The 7,662-nt window shown below is 39.8% G+C and overlaps 1 pseudogene across 1 annotated transcript; it reads left to right on the top strand.

Moving 5' to 3' along the window:
• Positions 1-3,074: 3,074 nt before the first annotated feature.
• Positions 3,075-6,080, top strand: LOC104679000 (annotated as a pseudogene). Its single transcript, XR_004054083.1, has 2 exons — positions 3,075-4,470; positions 4,797-6,080. The product of XR_004054083.1 is annotated as a melanoma inhibitory activity protein 2-like (transcript).
• The last annotated feature ends 1,582 nt before the right edge of the window (positions 6,081-7,662 follow it).

Here is a 7,662-nt window from a genome sequence, read left to right as displayed (position 1 = left end):
AGCTAGAATAATCAGTTTAGAGAAGAACATAAATGACCTGATGGAGCTGAAAAACACAGCATGAGAACTCAGTGAAGCATACACAAGTATCAATAGCCAAATCGATCATGTGGAAGAAAGGATATCAGAGATTGAAGATCAACTTAATGAAATAAATTGAGAAGATAAGATTAGAGAAAAAAGAATGAAAAGAAATGAACAAAGCCTCCAAGAAATATGGGACTATGTGAAAAGACCAGATCTACATTTGACTGGTGTACCAGAAAGTGACGGGGAGCATGGGACCAAGTTGGAAAACAATCTTCAGGATATTATCCAGGAGAATTTCCCCAAGCTAGCAAAATAGGCCAACATTTAAATTCAGGAAATACAGAGAACACCACAAAGATCCTCCTTGAGAAGACCAACCCCAAGACACATAATCATCAGATTCAGCAAGGTTGAAATGAAGGAAAAAATGTTAAGGGCAGCCAGATAGAAAGGTCGGGTTATCCACAAAGGGAAGCCCATCAGACTAACAGCAGATCTCTCTGCAGAAACCCTACGAGCCAGAAGAGAGTGGGGGCCAATATTCAACAGTCTTAAGGAATAGAGTTTTCAAGAATTCAAAAACAGAATTTCATGTTCAGCCAAACTAAGCTTCATAAGTGAAGGAGAAATAAAATCCTTTACAGACAAGCAAATGCTGAGAGATGTTGTCAACAGCAGGCCTGCCTTACAAGAGCTCCTGAAGGAAGCACCAAACATGGAAAGAAACAACCAGTACTAGCCATTGCAAAAACATGCCAAATTTTAAAGTCCATTGACACTTTGAAAAAACTGTATCAACTAACAGGGAAAATAACCAGCTAGTATCATAATGACAGGATGAAATTAACACATAACAATATTAACCTTTAATGTAAATGGGCTAAATACCCCAATTAAAAGACACAGACTGGCCAATTGTGTAAAGAGTAAAGACCCATCAGTGTACTATATTCAGGAGACCCATCTCACATGCAAAGACACACATAGGCTCAAAATAAAGGGATGGAGGAATATTTACCAAGGAAATGGAAAGAAAAAAAAAAGCAGGTGTTGCAATTCTAGTCTCTGATAAAACAGATTTTAAACCAACAAAGATCAAAAGAGACAAAGAAGGGCATTACATAATGGTAAAGGGATTAATGCAAAAAGAAGAGCTAACTATCCTAAATATATATGCACCCAATACATGAGCACCCAGATTCATAAAGCAAGTTCTTTGAGACCTACAGAGACTTAGACTCCCACACAATAATAGTGGGAGACTTTAACACTCCACTGTCAATATTAGACAGATCAACAAGACAGAAAATTAACAAGGATATTCAGGACTTGAACTCAGCTCTGGATCAAGTGGTCCTAACAGACCCCAAATCAATAGAATATACGTTCTTCTCAGCACCACATCACACTTATTCTAAAATTGACCACATAATGGGAAGTAAAATACTCTTCAGCAAATGCAAAACAATGGAAATCATAACAAACAGTCTCTTAGATCACAGTGCAATCAAATTAGAACTCAGGATTAAGAAACTCACTCAAAACCACACAACTACATGGAAACTGAACCTGCTCCTCAATGACTACTGGGTATAACAAAATGAAGATAGAAATAAAGAAGTTCTTTGAAACCAATGACAACAAACACACAATGTACCAGAATCTCTGGGACACATTTAAAGCAGTGTTAAGAGGGAAATTTATAGTACTAGATGCCCAAAAGAGAAAGGAAAGATCTAAAACTGACACCGTAACATCACAATTAAAAGAACTAGAGAAGCAAGAGCAAACACATTCAAAAGCTAGCAGAAGACAATAAATAACTAAGATCAGAGCAGAACTTAAGAGGAGAGAGACATGAAAAACCCTTCAAAAAAAATCAACGAATCCAGGAGCTGGTTTTTTGAAAACATTAACAAAATAGATAGACCACTAGCCAGACTAATAAAGAAGAAAAGAGAGAAGAATCAAATAGATGCAATAAAAAATGATAAAGGGGGTATCACCACTGATCCCACAGAAATACAAACTACCATCAGAGAATATTATAAAACAACTCTACACAAATAAACTAGAAAATCTAGAAGAAATGGATAAATTCCTGGACACATACACCCTCCCAAGTCTAAACCAGGAAGGAGTCGAATCCCTGAAGAGACTAATAACAAGTTCTGAAATTGAGGCAGTAATTAATAGCCTATCAAAAAAAATTAAAAAGCCCAGGACCAGAGAGATTCACAGCCAAATTCTATCAGAGGTACAAAGAGGAGCTGGTACCATTCCTTCCGAAACTATTTCAATAGAAAAAGAGGGAATCCTCCCTAACTCATTGTATGAGGCCAGCGTCATCCTGATACCAAAACCTGGCAGACACACAACAAAAACAAGAAAATTTCAGGCCAATATCTCTGATGAACATCGATGCGAAAATGAATCCAGCAGCACATCAAAAAGCTTATCCACCAGGATCAAGTCGGCTTCATCGCTGGGATGCAAGGCTGGTTCAACATACACAAATCAATAAACCATCATTCTCAGCAAAATATCGCAAGAACAGAAAACCAAACACCACATGTTCTCACTCACAAGTGGGAGTTGAACAATGAGAACAATTGGACACAAGGAGGGGAACATCACACTCCAGGGCCTGTGGGGGGGTTGGGGGATAGGGGAGGAATAGCATTAGAAGAAATACCTCATGTAGATGATAGGTTGATGGGTGCAGCAAACCACAATGCAATGTGTATACCTAGGTAACAAACCTGCATATTCTGCACATGTACCCCAGAACTTAAAGTATAATAATAAAAGGTGCTGCCTCAGGATGTAAAGTGTAACAGAGGGGCCAGGGTGGGCAATGCGGGCCTGTGAGACCTTTGGTTGCCCGTGTCCCAGCTCCCCCCGCAGGCGGCTTGGCAATGGTCCGCTCTGTTTGCTGCCTGCGGATTCGGGTTTCAGACTGAAGGCTGCGTGTTCTCTGCAGCTTATTGTGGCCCCTGACAGGCCAAGTTTACTTTGGCAACTGCCAGAGAAGCCTTTGCGCTATGGAGGAGCCTGGGGCTACCCCTCAGCCGTATTTGGGGCTGGTCCTGGAGGAGCTAGGCAGGGTTGTGGCAGCACTGCCCCAAAGTATGAGACCAGACTCTAATCCTTATGGTTTTCCATGGGAGTTGTTGATATGTGCAGCTGTTGTTGGATTTTTTGCTGTTCTCTTTTTGTGGAGAAGTTTTAGATCGGTTAGGAGTCGGCTTTATGTGGGAAGAGAGAAAAAGCTTGCTGTAACGCTTTCTGGACTAAGTGAAGAAAAATGTAAACTACTTGAAAAATGTAGCCTTGTTCGAAAAGAGTATGAAGGCTATGAAGTAGAGTCATCTTTAAAGGATGTCAGTTTTGAGAAGGAGGCAGCAGAAGCACAAAGTTTGGAGGCAACCCGTGAAAAGCTAAACAGGTCCAATTCTGAACTTGAGGGTGAAATACTCGTCTAGAAAGAGGTAAGAGAAATCTAAACATTCTGAACAAGGTGAATTGATGGTGGATATTTCCAAAAGGATACAGTCGCTAAAAGATGAGTCAACATCCCTCAAATCACAAGTAGCTGAAGCCAAAATGAACTTCACCATATTTCAAATGAATGAAGAATGACTGAAGATAGTAGTAAAAGATGCTTTGAATGAAAATTCTCAACTTCAGGAAAACTAGAAACAGCTTTTGCAAGAAGCTGAGGCATGGAAAGAGCAAGTGAGTGAACTTAATAAACAGAAAATAACATTTGAAGACTCCAAAGTACACACAGAACAAGTTCTAAATGATAAAGAAAATCACATCAAGACTCTGAACGCTTGCTAAAGGTGAAAGATCAGGCTGCTATGCTTGGAGAAGACACCGCAGAAGTTGATAACTTGGAATTAGAAATGAACAGTGAATCAGAAAATGGTGCTTACTTAGTTAATCCTCCAAAAGGAGCTTTGAAGAAACTGACTCATGCTGCTAAGTTAAATACTTCTTTAAAAACCTTAGAAGGAGAAAGAAACCAAATTTATAGTCAGTTATCTGAAGTTGATAAAACAAAGGAAGAGCTTACAGAGCATATTAAAAATCTTCAGACTGAACAAGCATCTTTGCAGTCAGAAAACACACATTTTGAAAGTGAGAATCAGAAGCTTCGACAAAAACCTAAAGTAATGATTGAATTATACCAAGAAAATGAAATGAAACTCCACAAGAAATTAGCAGTAGAGGAAAATTACCGGTTAGAGAAGGAAGAGAAACTTTCTAAAGTGCACGAAAAGATCAGCCATGCCACTGAAGAGCTGGATCTATATAAGCGAAGAGCTGTTCTGAAAAGCTGGATCTATAGAAAGCAAGCCAAAGATCTTGAAGAAGAATTGGAGAGAACTATTCATTCTTATCAAGGATGGATTATTTCCCACAATAAAAAAAGCACATAAGGCCGGGCGCGGTGGCTCAGGCCCATAATCCTAGCACTTTGGGAGGCAGAGGCAGGCGGATCACAAGGTCAGGAGATCGAGACCATCCTGGCTAACACGGTGAAACCCCATCTCTACTAAAAATACAAAAAATTAGCCAGGCGTGGTGGCGGGCGCCTGTAGTCCCAGCTACTCGGGAGGCTGAGGCAGGAGAATGGTGTGACCCTGGGAGGCAGAGCTTGCAGTGAGCCGAGATCGCACCACTGCACTCCAGCCTGGGCGATAGAGCAAGACTCCGTCTCAAAAAAAAAAAAAAAAAAAAAAAAAAAAAAAAAAAAGCACGTAATAATTGGTTGGCAGCTTGGACTGCTGAAAGAAACCTCAATGATTTAAGGAAAGAAAATGCTCACTACAGACAAAAATTAAGTGAAACAGAGTTTAAATTTGAACTTTCAGAAAAAGATTCTTATGCCCTTGATGCTCCAATTACAGCATTTGGTGGAGAGCATTCCCCGAATGGTCCCTCAACATAGGGTCGGCCTTCATTCAAAACAAGAGTTTTTCTCTATTCTCCAACCTTGTTGGAGGGTCCACTCAGACTCTCATCTTTGCTTCCAGGGGAAGGAGGAAGAGGCTCAAGAGGTCCAGGGAATCCTCTGGACCATCAGATTATCAGTGAAAGAAGAGAATCAAGATGTGATAGGTTAACCAATCATCATAGGGCTTCTTTTGACACTGGGTCTCTGTCACCTCCATGGGAACAGGACCGTGGGATGATGTCTCCTCCACCAGGACAATCATATCCTGATTCAGCTATTCCTCCTCAAAGGCAAGACAGATTTTATTCTAATTCTGGCACACTGTCTGAACCAGCAGAACTCACAAGTTTCAATATGACTTCTTTGGATGAAATGAATGGGTCAATGCTTTCAGAAATGGAATCCAGTAGAAATGATACAAAAGATGACCTTGGTAATTTAAATGTGTCTGATTCATCTCTCCCTGCTGAAAATGAAGCAACTGGCCCTTGCTTTTTTCCTCCACCTGTTGCTCCAATCAGAGGTCCATTGTTTCCAGGGAATACAAGGGGCCCATTCATGAGAAGAGGACCTCGTCTCCCCCGACCTCGTCCAGGAACCATGTTTGGAACTTCTTGAGATTATTTTCCACCAAGGGATTTCCCAGGTCCATCACATGCTCCATTTGCAAGGAGAAATGTCTACACCGAGGGGTTTTCCTCCTTACCTTTCCCCAAGACCTGGATTTTCCCCCTAACCCCCACATTCTGAAGGTAGAACTGAGTTCCCTTCAGGGCTGATTCTGCCTTCACATGAGCCTGCTACAGAACATCCAGAACCACAGCAAGAAACCTGACAATATTTTTGCTCTCTTCAAAAGTAATTTTGACTGATCTCTTTTTCAGTTTAAGTAATTGCTGTTACTTAAGTGATTACACTTTTGCTCACATTGAAGCTTAATGGAATTATAATTCTCAGGATAGTGTTTTCTAAATAAAGATGATTTAAATATGAATCTTATGAGTAAATTATTTCCATTTTATTTTATTCTAGATAGTATAGCTACTTTAATTTTATTAACTAATCCACTATTATATAACAATAATGGGAGTTTTATATATGTAATCTTGCAGGTAGGGAGGCTTTAAATTATAAAGACTGTATCTTTATGCCAAGAACTGTATTTACTGTGGTTTTAGAGAAATGCAAAAGTAATTTTATCCTTAATTAAATAAATTTTGGTTGATTTTTTTAAAAAAAGGAAAAAAAGAAAATGATTAATCTGTCATTGAGGTGCATTATCAATTGTTTAACCATTCCTCTCTTATTGAACATTGGGTTGTTTAAAAAGTGTTGCTATTTTTGAATCATGGTTCATTGAACAATTTTGGACATACAACTTTTTTTCTGATGAGTTATTTCCTAAGGATCCAGCTCAGAAACTCAGCACATAAACCTAATAAGAAAAAAATAATTTGAAGTGGCTAATCTCTTACTCCAATAAAATTGTTGTATTTACGTTTGGATTTAGATGCCTTTCAATGGTCATACCTTCGCCTAGCTTTTATGGATTCTACTTTTAACATGTAGAGTGACTGTTTAAATCACCTACCCCCACTGAGTTTTAAGTTCCTTTTTATTCGACAAGACTGGATTGTGTGTTCCAGCTCCTCAAACTTAGTTATCAACCACTATCCTAGAGAATTGAATTCACATGAGGCCTATCCAGAAGAACAATCTCCCTTTCAGTGTCCTCACACATGCAGTGACCAGAGACCAACCTTGATAAATTATGGAAAAAGTACAGCACATTCTGGAAGAGCCATGGAAGATCCAGATCATCTGGTGCTGGATAAGAATATTAATGGACAAGCCCGGCGTGGTGGCTCACGCCTGTAATCCCAGCACTTTGGGAGGCCGAGGCAAGTGGATCACGAGGTCAGGAGATTGAGACCATCCTGGCTAACATGGTGAAACCCAGTCTCTACTAAAAATACAAAACATTAGCCGGGTGTGGTGGCAGGCTCCTGTAGTCCCAGCTACTCGGGAGGTTGAGGCAGGAGAATGGCATGAACCCAGGAGGCGGAGCTTGTAGTGAGCTGAGATTTCGCCACTGCACTCCAGCCTGAGTAACAAAGTGAGACTCTGTCTCAAAAAAAAAAAAAAAAAAATTAACGAACAAAAAGGTTAATGAAAGAACATATTGAAGAATCCAATTATGTGGTATCTACTCAAATGAGGAATCAATAAGATCAGTCAGTTAGCAGTCAAGACTTATAAAAGAGATGATGGCCTTGGGAAGGGCTGCCCTACTCAACTTTTTAATGACTAGAAGCTATTAAGGGCTCCAGCCAGAACCCTTCAGTAGGATTCAGTGAGGATCCCAATTTGGGGTCCAGAAGTAAATGGATAACTCCCAGGAACCATTCAGAATAAAAATGAGGGAGCATTACTGTGAATTTATACTATCCAAGTCTGAGGAAAATTAATGTTAAGGAAGCTTTGCAAAAGTCTAATCTTTACACTGAATTCCAGGGCACCATGCTGTAAGACAAAGCACTCTTGTCCTGCCCCTCTCCCTTCCTCATGTTTTTTGGTTCTTGGGATCCTTAAGTTTCAATGTTATTCTTAAAATATAGAGCATCTGGGAAACTAAAAAAGTGGAAGATATTCAAATTCTAATGAAT

The sequence above is a fragment of the Rhinopithecus roxellana genome, chromosome 16 (assembly GCF_007565055.1).
Source record: "Rhinopithecus roxellana isolate Shanxi Qingling chromosome 16, ASM756505v1, whole genome shotgun sequence".
Taxonomy (NCBI): domain Eukaryota; kingdom Metazoa; phylum Chordata; class Mammalia; order Primates; family Cercopithecidae; genus Rhinopithecus; species Rhinopithecus roxellana.
The sequence above is the reverse complement of the archived record's forward strand: the minus strand, read 5'-3'. Positions and strand labels throughout refer to the sequence as shown.